A 9,003-nucleotide genomic window follows, 5' to 3' on the forward strand; every position below is an offset into this window, starting at 1 on the left:
CGGCGGCGGCGGGCGCCTTTCTGGGTCAGCTGACCTGTCGGCTGTCTGTCACACGAGATCATGGCAGTGCATGTTCATGAGGGGCGCATGTCATGGGGCCATCTCCAAGGACTACGTGTGTTCCATAATCACAGGGTGTCTCATCCCGAGCTCCACGGCCCTCAACTCTTTGGGAGAGGCCTTCCACGTCGGAGGAGGTCCCTGCTTATGGCCCTTGGCCCACATCGCACCAAGGCCACGACCCTCTCTCCCTTCTGCCCCACCTTTTTTTCCAAATTACCCAAGGAGAGGGCCTCCCTTTCGAACTGTCAAGCGGGAGAGGCCTTGGTATGGAGGTTCGTTTCCAGCAGGCCCCAAAGACAAGGGGGTTCCCTCGGAAGAGCCCGGCCCACGCGAGTCAGAGCCTGAAAGTGGCCGACGAGAGATTTCCAATGCACGTAAAGCATCCAGTCTGTAATGCCGTACCTCCAGCTCGTATACGTGCAGGGGAAGAGCACTCCCTGCATATGTTGGAAACATGGAGGCAGGGCATTTCCAAATGTAGTGCTCAAGGGCAACGATACGACAAATTTAGTGTATCCCTTTAGGTGCATTTTCTGCCTTACAGGCAGGGTTGCTACATTGTTCATGCACGCCCCTCCTTCAAAGCCGCTGAGATCCAGTGTCGTGCAGCCTCGCGACATTTTTAGCTTCTCCGGACGCAACCGGAATTTTTCCACAGCCTTCGAGTATTAAGAAGGGCCTCTCGTTTTAATACACGTGATGGCCAGAGACTTCATCAAGCCGAGGGGCCGCCAGGGCCGCGCCAGTAGCCGGATCAGCTGTTTAATGTCACTACCGGTTACCTCGCCGCAGCCCCCCTCCCTCCCCTCCCTCCTCCTGGTCCCCCTCCTCTCCTCACCGCAGCAGTCCGCTAGCCTCCTTTCCACAGTTTCCCTTTCTCTCTCGCGCGCCGCGGCCGCGCCGGTCTCTCCCCCACTCTAGCCCCCCCCCCCTCTCCTCTCTCCCTCTCTTGCTCACTCCCCCTCTCTCTCTCTCTCCGTATCTCTCCCTCCTTCTCCCTCCTGCACGATACTGCTGTCGAGGACCACGCCCTGGCCTCACTCGACGTGAGCCCCCTAGTCCCTTTCGCTAGAATGCACTTCGGCAGCACTACCCCGCTCCGTTCGCTTTGCCCTTCTCCTTCACTCTCGCTCTCCCTCGCGCACGACTCTCCCTTTCTCTGTCGCTCCCGCCCCCTCCCTCCTCCCCTCGGCTCTCTCCCTCCGCCTCTCTCCCTCGCTCCGCCCGTTTCGCCCCTCTCGCTGTCCCTCTCGCCCGTCTCTCCCACCACCATCCTCATCCCCACTCTCCCAACAACAACAACAAAGCCTCTCTGGCGGTGGCGGCGCGGAGCTGCTGCTGCCGCGGCGGTGGTGGTGGTGGCTGCTGCTGCGGCAGGGGTTCCCTCGGTTTTTGTGTCAATCTTCAGTTGTTGCCGGTCGTCACTCGGACTCGGTACTCTGAGCGCCACGCTGTCACGACACGACACAAGACTTTGTGCGGGACTACGATTCGTGTCGATTGTGCGCCAGAGTGTCGCGTAGCGCACGAGCGTTTGTGCGGTAGTGTCTCGTGTGCTTGGATTGTGCCCCGCCCGCTCCGCGCCCGCCGCTCCGAGCCCCGCGCGCGACAGTGTTCATGGTGAGTGCCGATGCCAGGGCAATAAACGGGCGCTAGAGCCAATCGACGGCGAAAACAAAGGTCAAAAGCAAATATCGTGTGGTGGGACTGTAGCGCGATTTACGACTCGGGAGGGATGTGAAAGCGAGCAAACTTATGTTCATGTCAAAGAGTTACTGTTTTGAAAAAACTTCGTGCGAGCAGGGTGTTTCTTTTTACATCGCTTGTACAACCCTTTCTTAATTTTTGTATGCAGGTTCCTTCTTCGAATTTTTAATTTTTGCAATTTATATTTGCATGTGGATTTAGCCGAGTATATTGGAAAAAAAGGGTGCTATATACAGGGTGGCTGTTCTGCCCCGTAGTTTTGAAAAGGTAGACTAGCCCGCTTGCAGACGGAGTAGGGAACTGGGAGGGGACCGGAGAGGTAGGTGCGGGCGGGCTAGTCTACCTTTTTAAATCTACGGGGCAAAGCCACTACCCTGTAGCACCCTTGTTCGGGTGCTATTCGAATAGGAATCATTACAGGCTCTTGAAGTCCCATCAATAGCACTCATTCTAAAGGGTAGTCGCATATTTCTCGGGGCACTATTTTACTTACTATCACCGTGGAAAGTGTTAGATACCTCTGTTTTCCTGTGGAAACTTTGGTAAAATTACCCTCTTAAAACTAGTTTATTACTTGTTTGTGTGCGTAGACTAATTTGTTGTTTTGACATAACTCTTCAGATCTCCAAGGAGTTAAAATTAATCGTCCGAGCTGCCAAAGAGGTTCTGCTTTATCTTCATACCCATTTCCTATTGATCTGAGCTCGTCTTGCGATTTAATCCGTACTGCTTACCCTGGCGAGCCGTTGTCGGCCACCTGAACCTGCCCCGAACGGGAGTTGTTGCGTTAAAGCAGAGCTGACCAGTTTTGAAAAACGAAAGGCGGTCTCGTTCGTCCCGAACGCGCGCCTGTATCGCCTCACCTGCTGTCCACCTGTTCCGCTGTCCAGCCGGTCTCCTTTTCGATTAGCCTGCTGTCCAGCCGGTCCCCTCTGTTGTCCAGACAGACACCCTGCTGACCAGTTGGCGCGACTGCCTTGCTGTCCAGCCTGGTTGTTTGTCGCGCTGGCTACTGTGCCGGGCACTGCGCTGCTGCTGTCCAGTCTGTCCCTTCAGTTTGCTATTGCTGTCCAGTCCGTCAGCGGGCGCCCGCGGCCTGTTCTAACAGGAATAAAGAGGTCAGCTCGTATCGTCCAGCAGGCTTGCTCGTTGTGAAACCGGTATATGCTTGTACCCGTGGGGTACCTGCTACCAGGGCGGGCGAGGCTGTAAGGCGGTGTAACGCGTGGCGGTAACGCTCTCCTGGTAACGCCCCGGGTTTCTCACATTTCCGAAGCCGGGGCGATGACGGCGACGGTTCGCACTCGTCCGACACGCGCGTCTGCTGGGATCGGCCGGAGGCGCCTCGAGGAACGAAAGGAAAAGTCGACATGACGTCCACGTCGCGCGCGTGTCCCGTTAGGCGCGTCGGGCAGACTGAACTGGAGAAGACTGGGGACGGCGGGAGATTTGGAGAAGAGTGGAGATTTGGAAAAGACTGGAGATTTGGAAAAGACTGGAGATTTGGAGAAGAGTGCTCGCTGCTGGAAGCTTCCATCTCTCTGTGGCAGAAAGCTTCTAAATTCTAAGTGGAGCAAAAAGCATTTTTTTTCTGTTATCAGCGCGTTGGTTGTCATCATATGATTACACTGATGGGGATTTAATGCACTAGACGCACTCAGAGTCCCCGCCGTGCTTTTTTCGCGGTTTTGTGATTACCCCATTTGTATGCGCTCGCAGACCTTTTGCGGCGCGCGCAAGGGGTTCGGCCCGCTCACCTTCGCGATATGTGTGTTTTTATGCCTCAGCGGGTGATCCGTAGGGGAAACACGAGAAAAGGGGGGGGGGGGTTCCCTCTGCGCTCTACATAGTATGCCCCCACCCCCTTCACCTCTCTCCCCCGGGCCGGCTGGCCGTGGCGTGGCGTGGCGCACTGCCCGCTTCCTGCATTTTACAACTTCCCTTTCTACAGGTCCATCTGCAAGCTGCGCGCGGCACGGCGGTGCCACGGCGGCGATGTCAGTGCCTTTTATGTGCGTTGTGCAAGGCTGTGGTGGTGTGTGGTGGTGCATGGGGGGCTAATGCGACGAGTAGCTAGCAGCGCCGGGCCCAAACGCACCCGGACCAATGAGGAAACTCGCGAACGTGTGCTCTCTCGAGGGATGGCGCCTCGCTTCTGCTCTCTTAGACGACGAGTCGCCATCGTCCATCGTCCGGTTGTGCCTTACCGTGCTCCCGCTCCTGACCCTAGTTACACCGTTGGGCTGGAGCCCCGGCGGCGGCTGCTGGAGCCGTGTGTCTAGAGCGAGCTGGACACGCCCAAGGCCGGCAGGTCCAGCAGCCCGGCCCCGCAGCAGCGCCCGGCTCCAGTATGGCTATGGGGAGCAGACTCTGGGCGTAGGAAGAAAAGAGATTCGTATTGGAATTTGTCTGGGTCGGAGAGAGACAGCGGCTGCTGCGGCTGGAACAATGGGGCGACCGGACACCACGGGGCCTAAATCAAGCATCCCCGCCGAGACTCCCCAATCAAGGTGTCGACCGGACACTTTCCGAAGTGAGAAAACGCTGTTTGAAACCGAGGCCGTATATCGCGTGTAGTTGTATCGCTTCCAGAAGGTCCGTGACTTATTCCTGTTTCCATCAGACCCCCTCCCTTCCTTCCTTTCCTCATCCTGAGTGTCTCTTTAACCTAGACCAGGACGAGGATAGCGCTCAGAAGCAAAGTGCGCGTTTACTATGAAATTACATTTTCTCAGCCTTTCGAACGCTCTTCCGGTTTAAGGCAGTTTTGAGCTCGCTCCTGATATTACTATGGTACGTTGCTTTGTTACATCCAACCACCACTTGACGCACACCACCGCACGCACACTGCCATAGTAAGGAAGCGTTGTGGTGTGCGGCGGGCGGTACCACTGGGGGGCGAGCGATTGACTGGAACGAAACCTCGCCATAGTGTATTGGCAACACTGTTGGGAATGAGTGCACTGTGTGGGCGGGGCGGGGCTGGTCTCGGCGGGGCGCGGTCGCGCGCGCACAACCACGGCCTGCAAGTCCGGTTATGTACACTTTCAGCCGCACACGCGGGGCTGCCGCCTACACAGTTGTTCTGTTTCTTCTCTGTTTTACTACTTGATTGGGAACGAAGGTCGCCGCTGCGCCGAAAACCGGCACGACGGGGGCATAATAAGCCTCATTGGGGTGGTGAACCGGACAGTGCGGCCCGAGCGTAAACTCGGCTGCGTTGAGATAAGAGGTGAAATGATCACACTGTGAACTTCCTTGATTACGAATGTGATTTGGGTACGAGGCATCGCGATCGCGTGGACAGAGCTTCCTGGCATCCATGAATAATTTTCAAAAAAATTTATTTAAAAATACATTTCACAATTCGAGGAATACGGTAGTTTCTAAGCTGTTAATCAATCTTGTGCAGTCCGAAGAGTTGACGCACGCCATATTTTTCAGACCAGACCGACGGTTTCCCCTTTGCTCTGTCTCGAACAGAGTCTCTCTCGCACCCCGCCTCCTCCCCACCACCCTACCCGGCTGGGCTGCTGCCTGCGGCTCACCAGCTGGCTGGCAATATATTCGCTGTTTTACCGAGTCAGAAAGTGTGACTGTAGCAGGTGGTGGCATTTAAAATATATCGCCTCTCTGCCGCCTTGTGCGCCGCGCAGCGCCGCGCCTGGTCGGGAATCAGAAATCGACTCCGCGGCCGCCGGCCGGACCGAGTCGCTAGAGTTGTGTCCGGCTCCGGGGGGGCTCCAGAGAGAGGAGGAAGGGGAGTGGGGAGGGGGTCGTTGATCACACTTGCATTGCATTCAATGCTCATGATGTGCGTTGCAAATAAATACTTACTCGGTTAATCGCACTGAAACTATCAAAAAACGGGTCAATCAAGAATCGATCGTGAAACAGATTTGATATTAATTCAAGAGTATACGGTTGTGTTCTAATTTTCTACATTAAGAAATGTTTTGTAGGGTCTAAGTAAATGGTTGAGACCGACGTGTTGCTTTAAATAACCCCGAAATCCTAGTAGGCATCACAGCCTCAACCACTTACCTTTCCCTCAAGCCTTTAAAATCTAGTTTGCTGCTCTCTTAGAGAACTTATTTGTCATTAATAAAAATAGATAAATTGGGCTCTAGCTGCCCATTGTGCTGGTGTAACGTGCGTTCTACAAACAGCGAGTTGCACAAACAGAGGCTATGTAGCTCAAAGAAAAAGAAAAGGGTCTGTCTGGTGTAGTACGCCTTGTATGCCTCCCGTGTATAGTCTGTCGCGAGCCAGATCTTTGCCGGGGCTGCCACTGCTCAGGTCCGGTTTCGATCAGAACTCTGTGACCCAGGCTAATCCCGTCAGATCTGGGTCCGCACGTGTGTACGGCCTGCGAGAGACAGAGGCAGACTTCAAGCATCACGCGAAGAAGTAAGGCTGCGGGGAGACTGGTTGGTGGTTCAGATATTCACTTGGGAGGTGGGGTTCATAGAGACCACCCACCCGCGGCCCAGTGCAAGCAGGAGGATTGTTTGTAACGTTGGGCAACGCGTACCCAGAAGCGTTTTGTGGCTGTGGCCGCCCGAGGGGGCAACTTAGGGCCGCGGCAGGGACGCCGAGGGCGTGGCGGTGCTGGGGCCTATCGCGAGGTCGCGCACGCCCGCGTCGCGGGGCGGGGCGGGGCGGTTGCGGCGAGGTGGAGCTAGGAGGCGGGGCAGGGCTGCCCAGCGGTGGTCATCGCGCCAAGAATACTGAACGAGGCGGCCGAACGCGACGGGGTCATTTCTAAATCTGAGTGCACGCGAAGAAAACACGCCATCACTGTGTGGTGTGTAAACGCTCCGAGGGTTTAAGGGAGCTCTCGGAACTCTGTTAAAGCGACTGGGGGAGAGATCTAATCCATCCGACCCCCAGCTGCTACACATATTGCTTTCACTAGACCCCACCGTGGCTTACAAACTTACTCTCATTCATATTCCTTCGAGTTCCTTCATATTATTCCCCCTCAATCCACCAAGATGTCCCTGTTCCTGTTGTCCCTGTTTCCTTCATATTTCGATATTCAATACATTGTGTTTCGAAAGTGGCCGCTTCTCGGTTTCGGCTGTGCTCGGCTGTGCCCGGCTGTGCTCGGCTTGTATACCGTGGGCTGCGGCGCGTGCTGCGCGGTGTGTGTTGTAACGCGGCCGATAGAGGGTGTATTGCCTGCAGCGGCTGTGTAGACCCGAACAGTCATTTCAGTGCACCCGCCACCCGCCACTGCTTGATTGTGTATCCCTCGACGTGCATAACTTCAAAACGGTACATTTATTAATGTGAGCATACATTTATTATGCGCCGCGTTGAGTGAGCACTAGACCAAGCACATTATCTAATTGATTGTTTCTTTAATTAATTTTTATCTCGTGCTACTAAATAGTGAACCATCTTCGAAAGGGAACGGTTTGTTGTATGTAGAACTAGCATTTTTTGTCCGGACAGGAAATTTAGGCAGCTGCCTCAGTTTATTTTCCTAAAGCTATAGGAAAAACAAACATGTCAGTTGGACGACTCACATAACTGACATATGTTTTTTGTTTACCGTCTGAAACTAATCTTCAATTTCCTTTTCACGTGCGCACATGTAAAGGGCTGAATACGTCTTCATTACTCGCGCCGGACTCTCCCCGCGCTCCCCCCGCAGCAAAAGGAAAGTCGTGGCCGTGCGCGGAGAGTCACGGGACACCTTATTGTAAAGTAAAGTGTCTCACCCGCCGGCCGGACAGGACGCCGTCGTGGCGCGTGAGCGAGTCCCTGTGACGGACGGACGGTGCTCTACATCGCTTCACACGGACACCGGCTCATTTCAAGGGACGCTTTGGTGACATTTATGGGGTGCGATTTTTTTAAAAAGAATGAACGAAAGATTTCGAATATCTGCAATACCTATAAACAATATCATAGAAAGCTATCGCGACGCGAGTGTGTTTGTGTTCGACCTTATACAGTTGGATATCGGTGACATTTTGACCGTCGTGACCGCGTCCTGACCGCCAGCCGCCAGTCACCGGTGCGTGTTGTAGTGTGTGACCGGTCACCGAGTCCTCGCTCCCGCAGCAGCAGCAGCAACAGTACGCAAGGCTAGACACATGTGTCGTTCTTTTATTATTGCGGCCAACCTCCAGCAGCGCCTGAGGTCGAGCAGCGCCAGGCGCGCGCGCCTCCAACGGGGACCGGATGACATGTTCAAGTCTTTGGTCGGACGAAACAACCTTTTGCTCTGCCTCGTTGCCAGGTGATCCAAGAGCAGGAGGCGATCGGGACCGATTTTACAATACGGAAAGAAAAAGAAGAATACTAGACAAAAATAACGACGAGCAGCACTAACGAGGCTACAAGGATGAGTCCGGTTCTGGCGGTGGCGGCGGCAGCAGCGACGGGGTGACGACACGACAGACACATTTCGGTTGTGATTTTATTTCCCACGATTGTGATCGCCGCCGGGCCAATCCGTGTGTTTGGAGGCGACGCGCGTGTGTCGTCGGCCGGCTGCGACCTCCACGCGCGCCTCACGTGCTCGGCTCATGTGTTCGAAATCTACCAGTTCACTTTTCTACCAATCCAACAATAATTGAAGGTGTTCATATAAATTTCTATAGTCAGCAACCCCCGAAACTATAGGCGAAAAAGTGTCGAACACTTTCAAATGCTTTGCCATGGTTGGGGGCCGCTTGTGAGATGTGAGATGTCAGTGTGGCAATGACGAACTCTTGGCGCCGCGCTTCGGGGAGGTTCGGGCGGCGCACGTTGGCGGTGGTTTTATCCCGTGCGGCCCATCTCCACACGCTCCTGCTTCCCCGTGTGCACACGGCAAAAAAGATTAGCTGTATAGCCGAACCAATAGCTAATTATGTAGCTCTGTAGCTAATAACTTAGCTATCTTGCTAAAATTTTAGCTATGTTAGAAGGTCAACGTTTAGTCATCCACCGAAGAATTTTAGATACGTTTCCCGTGTACCTACTACTGGTCACTGGAGGCGAAAGATTTTAGCTAAATATCCCATGTATTGTGAAGCTATGTAGCTGCTAATCTGCGTTTCCCGTGTACTTGCTACTTGTCACTGGAGCAGGCGCGCGGGTCGCGGCTGCTGCCGTGTCGGGGGCAGGGCCGAGGCGCGCGCTCGCAGGGTCGCGGCGCGTTACCCTCCCTGGACACAGGAAGTCGCACGCTAGGCCGCTGCATGCGGTAATGCGTGCATGATGGACGGGGCGGGG

The sequence above is a fragment of the Frankliniella occidentalis genome, unplaced genomic scaffold, assembly GCF_000697945.3.
Source record: "Frankliniella occidentalis isolate FOCC.00 unplaced genomic scaffold, Focc_3.1 Scaffold44, whole genome shotgun sequence".
NCBI lineage: Eukaryota > Metazoa > Arthropoda > Insecta > Thysanoptera > Thripidae > Frankliniella > Frankliniella occidentalis.